Source organism: Aquarana catesbeiana, linkage group LG10, assembly GCF_042186555.1.
Source record: "Aquarana catesbeiana isolate 2022-GZ linkage group LG10, ASM4218655v1, whole genome shotgun sequence".
Lineage (NCBI taxonomy): Eukaryota > Metazoa > Chordata > Amphibia > Anura > Ranidae > Aquarana > Aquarana catesbeiana.
Window position 1 is genome coordinate 144,007,425 of NC_133333.1, and position 15,112 is coordinate 144,022,536.

Sequence of the window (15,112 nt, forward strand, 5' to 3'; positions counted from 1 at the left end):
CATGGCTGGTAAGGGAGGCTGGCAAGTTTCTGTACATAGATTCATGAAAACATCATAGAAACATGCATCCGTACGCTTCTCAAGTGCCCTCAGCTCTGATGCAAGCAGTGGGCTGGAGAAGTTATCCAGATATTAAAATGCCTTGATGGTGGATATCAGTCTGGAGGAGCGGGTAACCTTAGGCAGCCCACACTAGATAATGCCCACATGTGATGCTGAGTCTCTATGATTCAAAAAAATGGAAATCCAATGAGTTTAAAGGGTGGGCCAGAGACCATCAGGATGCTGGATGTCCTCCAGCCAGGAAGGTAGGTGAGCTATTCTTAACTTGCTACAGCTTACAATGCACATTACAAGAAGCTCACGGTGTGCAATCAAAGCAGACAAAAATTATTTTATTTCAGGAGAGGAGTCTGTACAACTGTGTAAGATTAAAAGTTCAGCTTTAACAGGCAGACAGGCAACAAACATCTGTCTTCCCTTCTGGGCCACTGATTTAGCAATAGGTTAGTCTGGACCATAGTAGTTATTTGTGTATAAAGATGCAGAGTAATAGATTTTCAAACTTTTAGAAAATCGCAACACTAAGTGATCACAGATGGCTCTGACACCCCCCCCCCCCCCCCCAGATACTCTGGGAGCCTGAGGACATGTAAATGTGCTTAAGAGAACAGTTGTGCTAACATTATTTATACATGTGATCAAAGTTAGCCACAGCTTCTGCATTTATACATTTCAGACATCTGAAAGTCAAAAAAACAGATGCATATGTATGGGCATCAACAGGAACATTTTGATGGAGTGCACATTTTTCATGAACCACATGAAAAAGGGACATCGATAAGAAACTATTGGGAAACGGGTAAAAACAAAAACTACATTGAGTTGACATAAACTGCAATTATGGAAATTCAACTGAGATTAATATTTAATTTGCTGAATATAAACAGTACCATAACAATAGGCACATTAGGTAGTGACATATCACAATAAACTGGAAAGCAGAGAAAGCAGCAGTATGAGAAATATGGTACATTGGTTTTGCTTGAACAGAAGTTTTAGTTTGCACTCATCTTGTACAATAATGCCAGTAAATGTTTACTATAGGGGGACATTTGTTGATTGAACTGTCATTGTGCATAAGCTCCTGCATATAGGGTTGGCTTTTTTGTGGCAGGCAGACTTTATCCTGGAGATGTCACTGATGTGCCCAGGGAATGAGCTTTTACAAGTATTTCCAGCACTGTAAGTCTAATGCCGCATACACACGAGCGGACTGGTCCGACGGTCTATCTGACGGACTTTCGGCCGACTTCCTACGGACTTTCCGAACAAACGGACTTGCCTGCACACGATCACACCAAAGTCCGACGGATTCATACGTGATGACGTATGACCGGACTAAAATAAGGAAGTTGATAGCCAGTAGCTAATAGCTGCCCTAGCGTCGGTTTTCGTCCGTCGGACTAGCATACAGACGAGCGGATTTTTCAATAGGAACTGGGTCCGGTGGAGTTCCGATGGATGTAAAGATTTGAAACATGTTCCAAATCTAAAGTCCCTCAGATTTTCGACCGAAAAAGTCCGCTGCAGGTCTGATGAAGCCCACACACAGTCAAATTGTCCGCCGGACTCAGTCCGTCGGACCAATCCGGTCGAAAAGTCCGCTCGTGTGTACGCGGCATTAGGCATGAATGCCTAATTATGGAATGCTTGGAGTGTAGCTCAAGATTTATACCACTAGCCTACAACCAGAATGCAATCTGAAGCATATGAATGTGCCAGGACATCAGAAGTTCCAAAATGATGTGGGGTTGGCTTTTTCTGAAAGGCAGACTTTCTCCTGGTGATGTCATTGCTGTGTCCAGGGGAAGAGTTTTACAAGTATCCCCAACACTGTGAATCAGTGGCAAGAACTGTGTCATTCAATGGTAGGTTTAGAGCATGGGTGCTCAACAGTGGCGGCCCGTCCATTAGAATAGAGGGCCCGAGTGCCGCCCCCTCTATCCATGGCCACCACCCCCTCCATCTTCTAGTGATGCGGCAATGCGATGCTCTATCCATCCCCGCTGCCACCCCCTATTCATGAGTCTGGCCCTTTTCAGGACGACGGGCGCCTGAATTACAGCGGCAGGGGTGTTTTTTTTAAGCACCTGATTAGAGCCAGAGGCTCTAAAAGGGCTTCAAAATAGGGTGGGTTCATGGCGCAGAGCATTGCGCTATGAGCCCACCCAGGTGTTACAACAGCAAAGGAACATTCGCTGTTGCAACATTGATCCTCCTCCCAGCCAATTGGGAAGCGGGTCTGATACCCGTTACCCGATTGGCTGAAAGGACAGGCGATCCTATTGGATGCCTAGAAGGAGGGGAGGAGACACACGGTGGAAGCAAGGAGGAGAAGACACAGGAGCTGCTACCTGATGCCTTGCCGCTGCCCGATGCCCACCACCTAGATGGGGTAAGTAGACCGACTGGCAGACAGTGAGCGGGGGTGGGGGGTGGGTGGCATGAAGGGTACTGCGGGGGGGTGGTTGATTGCCACCCCCCAATCAAAAAACCAAAAGCCGCCACTGGTGCTCAACCTGTGACCCACCAGTTGTTGCAGAACAAGAAGTCCTATGAGGCATTGCAAGGATGACAGTTAAGAGCATGACTTCCAAACGCAGAAACATGATGGGATTTGTAGTTCACAGCTGGAGGGTCACAGGTTGAGCATCCATGGTTTAGAGTGTAGCTCAAGACTTATACTATGGTCCTACTATCAGATTGCAGTCTCAAACTTATGAATGGGCCATAACATCAGAAGCCCCAAATTAAAAGAAAAAATAACCTGGCTTTCCAGGGAGGGCAAGTTTTCTCCTTGACCATATGGACAACCATGTGCATATGTATTATATAGAAGGATGGATAACATAAGAATTACTGAATTACACAGGAACACAAACACTCAAAGTACTAAAAAGTAATATGCAAATAGGTATGAGAAAACACACACGCTCTCTGGTATTTTATAAATGATAAGTAATCCCAGCTGCTGCTTCTAAAAGTACATTACTACCAAGATATACTGCATATAAAATTATATAATATGATATATATAATAATTAAATATAGTAGTTAGCTGGTGTGCTGGGCAATTTTTGTTTGCTTGGAAAATGTAAAACCTTTCCATGTGCACTGTACTGCAAAGACTTGTTATAGATTGGGGTGGTTGCCATTTTCCTAAAGTGGTTGTTAACCCACTTTCACATATTTACACTATCCGTTTTGTCTCTTTATACAGTGCCCCCATGTCTATGTGTTTTACTTAAAAAATTCCTCCTTTACCGTATCTCACGGTGGCTCCCGGCGCTCATGAAATCGGCTGTGTCTGCTCTCTGCCCGTCTGACAGAAGCAGCGGGAGGGGCCGAGGTTTCCCCCCCTGACATCAGTGGGACGCGAGGAGGAGAGGAGAGAGGAGACACAGCTGGTCATGTGACCGTTGGGAGCCGCCGTGAGATACGGTGAAGGAGGAATTTTTTTAATAAGACACAGAGACAGCGGGGCACTGCATTAGGAGGTAAAACGGATAGTGTAAAAACAGATTGGATATTCCTGCAGCAGGAGGGGGATGGGGCGGCACTAGGTGACATGTAGAGAGGGCGGGGGTGGAGGACAGAGGAGACAGACACAGGAGAGCAGGCTGCGGATGACAGAGGCACATAAACAGACCAAGATATCAGGGGCTCAGCAGCCATGATTATCGTGGTCTGTTTACATAGGGGAGGGGAGAAACTGGCAGGATCAGCCAGGTTTTTTAGGTGTTACAGGGATCCAAATAACACAGCACAAGCACTGTGCTGTATAAAATGCTTTAAAGGAGCAGGATCCATTTTTTTTGGGGGGGGGGGGGGGGTCAACAAACGCTTTAAAGCTCACATCTTGGCTTCCCTGGGAAAATGGTCAAGCTATGATTTGATTAACAGTAATGTTGACAAGTATGTATGTAGCTGCTTTGGTACATAATATAGCATCCATGGCTTTGATTCAGGCTGCTCCCTAAAAATTACATAAGCGGATACAAAACCTGACACTGCATCATATAACAAAATGACCACTGAGAATATGACCGGGTCTCCCACAATAGTACAGTGGGTGCCAGTCACAAGCACAGTTCCATGCACACCGACAATTAAGGCTCAGCCTAGTGGATGTCTTTCTAGTATTTATTGCTAAGGAATTTTAACGGAAGAGGGGCTCAAGGTCACAGGACATTTTAAAATGTTAACAGCAATCAATGGGTGGACAAACTTCTTAGCAGGAGCAGGCACACACTAAAGTCCTAAATCAGGTCCTACTCACAATGACCCAGGAGCTGTCTGCCATCCAGCCTCCACAGGTAGATACTCAGTGAGGGAGATAAAAGATCCTTCTCCAGACCAGGACTTTAAGACAGTGCTCTCCAGCAAAAAGTCAGTTAGCAATCTCCTCCAGGCCCTTAACCCAGCTCCAACTGGGGCCCAAACTGCAATCTTTTGTCTAAGTGGCTCTTTTCCTAGGAGCAGCAGCCCCAGGAGAACTGGAACCTCCCTGGGAGAGGAAGGAACACTCTGCTTATGTCTCCCAAACATTTATCACTTCCCCAGTCACCTTCTATATGCCTCCTTTCAGGGATTGGCTGGAACATGGTAAATATTCATGCTGGCTATTTGAATCCCCTAATCTAGTCTGGAAGCTTCTTCCAGAAGAAGGTAGATCAGAACAGGCAAAATTATTCAGTTGCTGCACCACTGATTACAGTGGAGCCAAAAACAAAAAATAACCTAGAAGCCTAACTAGAGGAGGGTGCATTTAAAACCGATACTGAGGCAGCAACTGCAATGTTCTCTATAACTTTTTCCTCCTACAGTAATCAAAAACACAGCAGAGCTATGATCTGTTACTACTGATAAAGGTTCTATGGTAAGATCAAAGTGCTGGGAAGGACAGCAAGACAGCTCTATGTTTGGAAGGTGTGGATCATCCTGAACCAATGTAATAATTTATAACACTAAAAAAAGCTAAACATATTTCCAATTTTTTTTGCTTTTTTTTTAAAATTGCCATGTTAAAAATTAAGTTGGAAGAAGCAAAGTTCACAGTGTTGCTCCTCTAATATAATCGTTCTAAAATAATTCTTCTTACGCTTCATTATAGTACTAAAGGATTGTTGACAGTTGTGATCATGAAGCAACCAAAATTCCTAATATCCTGGATTAGTGAACATCTCACCAATAGTACACCAAGGATATCAACTGAAGGCCAATACATATGCCCTTAATATATTATTACAAGAAATACAGTAGGAACATTTTTAGCATTTGAATGAATCACTTTTACATTTCTATTCATAACAATGGATTATTATTCAGAAAAGTGCTAGAGATAAAGTCTTACTAATCCAGCTAGGTTTTCATCATTTCAGTCCCTACAGAAACATAATAATATGATCAGAGCAGCTTAATTATAATAATCTCAAGAATTGTTATAGCTCCATGACAGGGCTCCTTCCTGTTGATGTTGCATTCTTTAAAAACTTTTGTTCTTATCCAACTAGGGATTTTTTGTAAACTCTATATAAATTTAACAATTACCCCAAAATTAATTTCAACAAGTACATTTGATTGTTATCCTTATGATCATACTGACAACTGACCACACATTTGAATGGCTTAGCTCTTCAGAAATTGAAGCCTGTTGTCTGCTTCCAGGCCTGTTATCCAAACCTGTTACTTGGGCCTTTGTATACAATCCTCTGATCCTATCCTCAAGCCTAGCCATAGCTAGGATTATGATCCATGCCGAATTTATCCTGTTTGTTGACTTCCTGCTTACATACTAATTTGTCCTAAGCATGCTGTAGGGTAATAATATCTTATTACATCAAAACATCACAGAAAAGGTGTTTAGATGTGTTGTCCATTTTCTGAATATGCCTAATACTGTACAGTGTCCAGATATTTGCACACTTAGGAGTTTAAGGATGAGGTTTACTGCCTGAAAGACATTCTTGTAAATAGAAGGAAACAACATTATGGTAATCTGCTTACATGAATTACAAGGACATTTGTATCCTAATTAAATAACCCTAATCTCTTCTGGAAACAAAGGGCCATTTATCTAAAAGCTGAAATTTGAGGACCGATTAAAGACACATGCAATGAATGGTTATTCCTTTTGCTGAAACATTTAAACATTTGATGGCTTTACAAAACAAGTTTCCTGATAACTCTATATAGAGGATCTGTGAAACTTGGTGATCCTTTCAGATTTCAAGGCCCATTTAAGAAAAAATGTGACCCACAGACATGAAGATGATGACAGCTACACAAATTTAGAAGTGATAGAGAATGGACAATAACTATGCAAGGCATAGTGCTGTACTTTCAGTTGATTCCACAAGAAAAGCCTTTGTACCCTTTTTTAGGTTTATAATTTTAATAAATACAATGTATAACAGTTTCTTAGGCCACCCAACAAAATGTTATAATAAACACTTACAAATCATTAAAAACAAAGCTCCAAACAGTTTAGACCCAAATCAGATAGTGAAGCCTTTCTCACACAATGTCCTCTTTGTGTAAGATCCAAGTGAACACGGGCCGAATGTCAGGTGGCATTGGCCGGTTTCTATTGAAAGTACTGCAGCCGGTCCGACAGAAGCCGGCCAATGGCTAAGAGTGCTGACCGGAGTGTTCTGGGGGGGGGGCGCCCCCTGTCAGAACACAATAGCACAGCAGGGGAAATTGATGTAATAACATTGGAAAGTTAGTGCAGCGGCTCCTCCTGAGCTGTCAGATTTGACATACCCCTTTCTAAGGGGAGACCAACATGCTACTACCCCTTTTCCCCATTTATATAAGCGGCAGACTCCCACAGGCTGCCCTGAATGCCCATGCTGCTATCTTTTTATTTACAAGTATTTATTCCAACACAAATGTTTAGGAAATATTTGTGGGAAAGGTCAATGCATTTTTTAGGTCTTTCAATAGAGCTGGTGACTCAAAAGAATTTAAAAATTCTGTATAATATTTGACAGGCACGCTCATCAGCAACTGATTACAGGCTGCAGTACCAGCTGCTAATGAGTGTGCCTGTCGATTTCCAATGACAATTCAAAAGTGTCTCATTGCTCCTGTTTAGTACTACCTTGCTGTGTGACAGAACCAATACATGTTCCCTGTAAATATGGGACCTTCAGCCCCAGCCTGCACAGAGATTTTCCAACACATGGTGCAACAATTTAGGTGCCAGCAGACTGAGTGAACAGCATTGGAGGTGGTTAACTCTACAACTGACCATGGATGGACCTGTGTCTTTTTCCAATACCTACCTACTTATTACACACACACACATACACAACAGCTGCCACCACTATTCATATTATCAGCTATAACAATTCTGACTTTTGGGAAATGTCAGTGATACACACTTGCACACCAGATGGGCTATAGAGGTTTAACTACTTGCCTACTGGGCACTTAAACCCCCTTCCTGTCCAGGCCAATTTTCTGCTTTCAGCGCTGTCACACTTTGAATGACAATTGCGCAGTCATGCTACACTGTACCCAAATTACATCTTTATCATTTGTTTCACACAAATAGAGCTTTCTTTTGGTGGTATTGAATCACTAAAAAGACTGAAAATTTAGAAAAAATAAAAAAACAGTTTTCATAGTTTGTTATTAAATTTTGCGAACAGGTCATTTTTCTCTTCACTGATGTGCGCTGATGGTGCTGCAGTGATGGGCACTGATAGGCTGCAGTGATGGGCACTGATAGGCTGCACTGATAGGCACTAATAAGGCGGCACTGATGGGCACTGGTAGATGGCACTGATGGGCAGTGATGAGGCGGCACTGGTGGGCACTGATCAGGAGGCACTGATGAGGCTGCACTGATAGGTGTTACTGATGGGCACTGATAGGTGGCACTGATAGGTGACACTAAGGGCAATGATAGGTGGCACTGATAGGTGGCACTAATGGGCACTTATAGTTGTCACTGATGGGCACTAATAGGCACTGGGAGGTGGCACTGATAGGCAGCACTGATAGGTGATACTGATGATGAGGCACTGATGGGCATGGATTAGCAGCACTGATGGGCACTGATAGGTGGCACTGGTGGGCATTTATAGGTGGCACTGGTGGGTACTGGTAGCTGGCACTGGTGGGCATTGATAGGTGGCACTGGTGGGTACTGGTAGCTGGCACTGGTGGGCAGCGGGTGTGAAGTGTGCGGTACCGACATCCCATTTACACAAGCCGGTAATTGGCTTTTTTTTTCTCCTCATGCTGATAGCAGATTACCGGCTTCTGTTTACATCACGTGATCAGCTGTCATTGGCTGACAGCTGATCACGTGGTAAGGGGCCGGGATCGGCCCCTTACCCTGAACTGTGATCAGCTGAGTCTCTTGGACTCGCTGATCCCAGAGCGCCTCACCTGCACCTCTCAGGGTGCGTGCAGGCTGCACATGCACAGGGCGACGTACATGGACGCCCTCCCGGCAATTTAGGCCCGCACTGTAGCCGTCTTTTGGCTATAGCGTGGGTGGGAAGAGGTTAAAAAATATTTTCATGCTCTTCAAAGAGACATTAATTCTTTAAGTTCTGGTATAGTGCATTAGAGATAAGGCTTAAAGCGGTGCTCCAGCCCCCCACAAAAAAATAAAAAGTCAGCAGTTACACATATTGCAGCTGCTGACTTTTAATATAAGTACACTTTAATATAAGGGCCTGTTCTGGTATCCAGCGTTGTCAACACCCCAGATGATGTTTTCATCAGCTCTTGGGTGCTGCCGCCACGATAGCCTCTAAGGGAAACCGACACTGAAGTATTGTGGCTTCACAGCCGATTCCCTACAAGCGTGAAGCGTGCTGCGCTTTCTGAATGGCCTGGCGGCGGGGAAGGAGGAGGGGGGCCGAACTTCTGACCTACCTTGTCGCGGCAAGGTCTGACAGAAGTGTGGACAGGTACCTGTCAAAAACATGTACCCCCCCCCGAAAGGTGCCAAGGGTGGTGCCGGACAGGGGGAGTAGACAGATAAGCGGAGCTTCCACTTTTGGGTGGAACTCCGCTTTAACAATTCTAAAATATTGGATAATGGAAAAAAACGTGAAAACAAAAATGTTTACAGAAAAAGATAATACACAAAAAAGATAGTAGTAGCAACAGCAAATAAAATGGGGTTAAGAATGAAAAAGTACTTAACAAGGGCCCCAGCCTTTGGTGCCTGCAGAATCCAGATCAATGTAAAATTTTAAGTATTAGAATCAGTGCCCCTCAAAATGATTCTCAGCATGAGTGCATCATTTCAAAGGAGATGGAGAGCCGACAAGCTGTATTTGCACCAACTTTTTCTGGACCCTGAGGAAGGCAGTTTCAGAAATGACATAATCAATTGAAGGTTCTTAGCAGGGTGGATGATTGGTAGAAACTTAATTTGACCATCCCAGGAGTTATGAATTATGTATACATTTTGCCTCTGCAAAGAGGTATTCAACCATAATGTTGGTTCTGCTTTCCACTGCTATTTATGATGAGTCAAAAATAGGTGATATTAGGGTTACTTGGATGGAAAAGTTGTCTCACTCTTTAGTTATATTTTATGTTTATGTGCGTAACTAGTCATGTGCTCGAGAACTTACAATGTGAGTGTATCCTGTTCTTTTTTTCTCTTATATGTACAGTATCTCACAAAAGTGAGTACACCCCTCACATTTTTCGAAATATTTTATTTTATCTTTTAATGTGACAACACTGAAAAAAATGACACTTTGCTACAATGTAAAGTAGTGAGTGTACAGCTTGTATAACAGTGTAAATTTGCTGTCTCCTCAAAAAAACTCTTTATTAATGTCTAAACCGCTGGCAACAAAAGTGAGTACACCCCTAAGTGAAAATGTCCAAATTGGGCCCAAAGTGTCAATATTTTGTGTGGCCACCATTATTTTCCAGCACTGCCTTAACCCTCTTGGGCATAGAGTTCACCGGAGCTTCACAGGTTGCCACTGGAGTCCTCTTCCACTCCTCCATGACGACATCACAGAGCTGGTGGATGTTAGAGACCTTGCGCTCCTCCACCTTCCATTTTACCACCAAGTTTTTTGTGTACCCTTTCTTTGAAAAATGTCAAAAAAATTATTGGAAAAGAAAAATAGGAATGAGCTTTAGTTCAGTCTGAAAATCTACTGAATCCATGTTCAGGCAAACCTAAAGATAAGCTGTCAGTGCTGGGCCAATCAGCTGCAGGCAAGGCATTCCCCATCCCACAGCTGCACGTACACGAAGCAGCGGACTGAACCCAAACCAAACAAAGTAGATCCTAATCAAAGCCTGGCTAAATGAGCTTGTTGGCATGGGTGACGTCTATTAAACAGTTTTAATTACTTAAAGCAGAATTAAACTGTATCTGAACATTAAAAACTGAAAACACTATTTACCGGTAATCTATTTTTTGTATTCATAGCAAACTCACCCATCCATCTGTGTCTCCTTGCTTTATCTTGTTGAGAAATCACTTGGAAAAACACCCTCTAGCATGACCAGCTTGAGTAAGGGCAGATGATTTATGTAGCATTTATTACTTAAAATCTATCTGACCTTAGCTCAGGCATGCAGGCAGGAGGGTGTGCTTAGCTAAGACAGCCCATCCTCTTGTCCTCCAATAAAAGAAAAAAAAAAATCCCAGAAAGAATCCTGGAATGACATCATTTTGGCCCAGGCCAGAAATCAGTAAGCAACAGAAGATATGTAAAAAAAAAAAAAAGTTTAAAATAAGATAATATAATATACCTTCCTATCTATTTAGAATGTCATCATTAGCCATAGTTGCATAGTTAATCAGGTTGAAAAAAGACACAAGTCCATCTAGTTCAACCAAAATAAAAAAAAAAATCATACAATCCCATATACACAATCCTTCACCCACAGTTGATCCAGAGGAAGGCGAATAACCCCTGCAAAGGATGATCCAATTTGCTACAGCAAGGGAAAAAAATTCCTTCCTGATCCCCCGAGAGGCAATCAGATTTTCCCTGGATCAACTTTCCCTATAAATGTCAGTACCCAGTTATACTATGTACATTTAAGAAATAATCCAGGCCTTTTTTAAAACAATTTACTGGCCAGAACCACCTCTGGAGGGAGTCTATTCCACATTTTCACAGCTCTTACTGTAAATAAACCTTTCCGTATTTGGAGATGAAATCTTTTTACCTCTAGACGTAAAGAGTGTCCCCTTGTCCTCTGTGATGACCTTAAAGTGAATAACTCAATACCAAGTTCCGTATATGGACCACTTATGTATTTGTGCATGTTAATCATATCCCCCCTTAATCTCCTCTTCTCAAGAATAAATTCAGTTCCTCTAATCTTTCCTCATAGCTGAGCTCCTCCATGCCTCTTACCAGTTTGGTTGCCCTTCTCTGCACTTTCTCCAGTTCCCCCGATATCCTTTTTAGAACTGGTGCCCAAAACTGAACTGCATATTCCAGATGAGGTCTTACTAATGGTTTGTACAGGGGCAAAATTATATATCTCTCTCTGGAGTCCATACCTCTCTTAATACAAGAAAGGACTTTGCTCACTTTAGAAACCGCAGCTTGGCAATGCAAGCTATTATTAACGCCTATGATCTACCAAAACACCCAGATCCTTTTCCACCATGGATTCCCAGAGCTGTACTCCCTCTAGTATGTATGATGCATGCATATTCTTAGCCCCTCAAGTGCATAACTTTACATTTATCAACATTAAACCTCACTTAGTTGCCCAATTAGACAGTGCATTGAGGTTGTCTTGTAAATTGGAGGCATCCTGTAAGGATGTTAATCCACTGCATAGCTTGGTGTCATCTGCAAAGACATAACTGGTACTTTTAATCCCAGAATATATCATTTATAAATATATATTAAAAAGTAAGAGTCCCAACACTGAACCTTGGGGTACACCACTAATAACCTTAGACTATTGAGAGGATGTCTCATTAAAGGGGTTGTAAAATCAGAAGGTTTTTTATCCTAATGCATTTTATGTATTAAGATAAAAGGCCTTCTGTGTGCAGCAGTCCCCCTTGCCCCCCTAATATTTACCTGAGCTCCATCCCTGTCCAGCAATGTCCACGAGTGTCTCAGCTGTCTGGGACTCTTCCTCCTGATTGGCTGAGACACAGCAGTGGTGCCATTGACTCCTGTTGCTGTCAATAAAAGTCAGTTAGATAATCAGGAGAGAGAGGGGGCAGGGCCGAACGGCATATCCGTGTCTGAATGGACGCACGGAGCTGCAGCTTGGCTTGGGTGCCCCCATAGCAAGCTGCTTTCTGTGGGGGCACTCAACAGGAGGGAGGAGAGAGGAGCCAGGAGAGCAGAAGAGGGACCCCAGAAGAGGAAGATCTGGGCTGCTCTGTGCAAATCCACTGCAACAAGGCAGGTAAGTATAACATGTTTGTTATTTTTAAAGAAAAAAAACAAGACTTTACAATCACTTTAACACTACTGAATACAATCTTTTAGCCAGTTTTCTATCCATTTCTATTCATTTATAAACTGATTTTTCCAAGCCTGTAGACTTTACTTTAACTTATGCATTAGCCATGTGTGGGAAGTGTGGGAAGTGTGTCAAATGCTAACAAAGGTGGTGTCTGGGTTTTAAAATGATTGTAAACGATCACCTTGTAAAACAACCCATTCCATGTAAAATAGAAATGAAAGGCAAACCATTTGTGTCGGGAGTCAATAGCACCACTGCTGTGTCTCAGCCAATCAGGAGGGAGAGTCCCAGACAGCTGAGACACTGGTGGACATTGCTGGACAGGGATAGGGCTCAGGTAAATATTAGGGGGGCGAGGGGGACTGCTGCACACAGAAGGCTTTTTATCTTAATACATAAACATTTGTGTTTGGATATTAAAACACATTATAAATACCTTTTTTCCATTTTTTAAAAGTGATCACATTCTCTCTGTTCTGAGCTGTATAAGAGCTGGGGGAGGAGAAGCAGTATCACACTGATCTTCCCAGTGAATGGCTGTGCAGGGGGGGCGGGGGGCATGTCAGAACAATCTAAACATTGAAGGAGAGCAAGCTGAGTTCTCAGCACAGCTAGAGAACTGACCACAATGTGTTCTCCTGATTGGTGTGGTCAGTTTTTGAAAGCAGAAGAACTGGCAAGGACACCAGGGATTTCACACAAAGGAAGTGACCTGGACATTTTATAGATAGGCAACGCCTATCCTCATATTGATTAGTGGTTCCAAATTAATAATAACTACTGCAATAGGGAACAGACAAAAGATACACTCTGCATCTTTCCAAATAACTGCTCTGCCTTATTATGATGCAATTGAAGGTTTTTATACACATGATTAGGTAGGTATCACATTAATATTATAATTGTACTTTTATGGTAACAAGGGGCGTTACATAGGCAGGCTAATTCTAATCAGGACTCGAAAGAATGCAAACATGTACTGAAAACATTATTAGTGCCGTGTGCACAGTGAGGGCAGTGTGCAATATATACAAAATAGAATACAATTATATACAGCACTTACAAATTTCCTTAACAGAAGTAATACATAGAGTATACACATAATACTTTATCAAACAAGTACATAGTACAGCAGGCACATATCAGGAATATGAAATGTTGGGGTAACAAACACTTTAACCATTAAAGTGATATTAAAGGTGTTTTTTTTCCTTTAAATAACAAACATGTTATACTTACCTGCTCTGTGCAAAGGTTTTGCACAGAGTAGCCCCGGTCCTCCCCATCTCGGGTCCCCCGTCAGCGCTCGTGGCCCCATCCCCCCTTTGCCAAGTGCCCCCATAGCAAGCTGTTTGCTAAGGGGACACTCGTGCTTGTTCACTCCCTCCATAAGACACACAGAGGGCAGCTTGGCCCCATCCCCTGCTCTCTTCTCTCTGGCTGTGATTGACAGCAGCAGGAGCCAATGACTCCCGCTGTTGTGTCTCAGCCAATGAGAAGGAAGAGACCTGGGGGAGCCGCTGCTCTTGTGCAAATCTCTATATTGAGATGGGGCTCGGGTAAGTATTAGGAGGGCTGGGGAGAGGGGGATGCTGCACAGATAAGGTTTTTTACCGTCATGCATAAAGATAAAAAACATTCAGCCTTTACAAGCACTTTAATGCATAACTAACGGCAAACCTTTTTTTTTTAGTATTGGATAGAGTGGAGAGGTATTAGAACATCTGTCTGGTTATTATTGTTGCTTGTGCCCCCATTAGGGAAATTCACCTTCTCTATTTGTCCTCTTATCACCAAGAGTAAAATTTAAAGAAAATTCAAAATTTTAGGTCATCACCAGAGTAGGAATAGATGAGAAATCTTCAAAGCTATAATAATAATTGTAATATGATTCAAATTTGCATGTAACAATCCTTTGAAACCTAAATGAAACGCCCGTGTTATATATTTTCTTAGAAGTGTTCTGCCGGGACAAAGGGTACACATTCCTTTGCTAATGTACTCAAGTTGTGTGCTAGGGTGGAAAGAGTCAAAGAAAATTTCCTTTTTCAAAATTGTGATGCCTGACTTGCAAATTTTAAAACCACAAGACTACCTTACAGTTTTATTACCCAGTTTCTGGAGTGCCCCTCACTGTGTTTATGGGAAATACAGAAACAGGTTCACTCTGCCTCAGTTTTTTTTTTTTTTTTAAATTAAGGTGCTGCTAATAACAAAGTTGCAAATTCCACAAAGTTGCAGCCTGCTGTAGCAAAGTGCTGGAATGCAAAGTGACAATGTGTTTAAAGCCAGTTAAAGACTTTTTCTATGCAAAGTTCTGTAAGGAGAAATTCACATATTTTTGGACACAAAGGCACCAGATACACTGCAAGACCCTCAATGCTGAAAGGTTTACCTTGGTGTCCTGTCTCTAGTTCTTGATTTTGCCAAACCTTGGAGCAAAACCTGAAGTGAAAGCGTGGTTCCACACACATGGCTCATGTGTAAGGTAAAGTCTACAGGCTTGGTTAGTAAGACCTCATCTGGAATATGCAGTTCAGTTTTTTTTGGGCACCAGTTCTCAAAAAGATATCGGGGAACTGGAGAGAGTGCAGAGAAG

At 42.5% G+C, this 15,112-nt stretch overlaps 1 protein-coding gene across 6 annotated transcripts in view; it reads right to left on the bottom strand.

Annotated features, from left to right (window-relative positions):
- Positions 1–15,112, bottom strand: part of PRKCG (protein kinase C gamma) — an 805,390-nt gene that overhangs the window by 284,551 nt on the left and 505,727 nt on the right. The window lies entirely within an intron of this gene.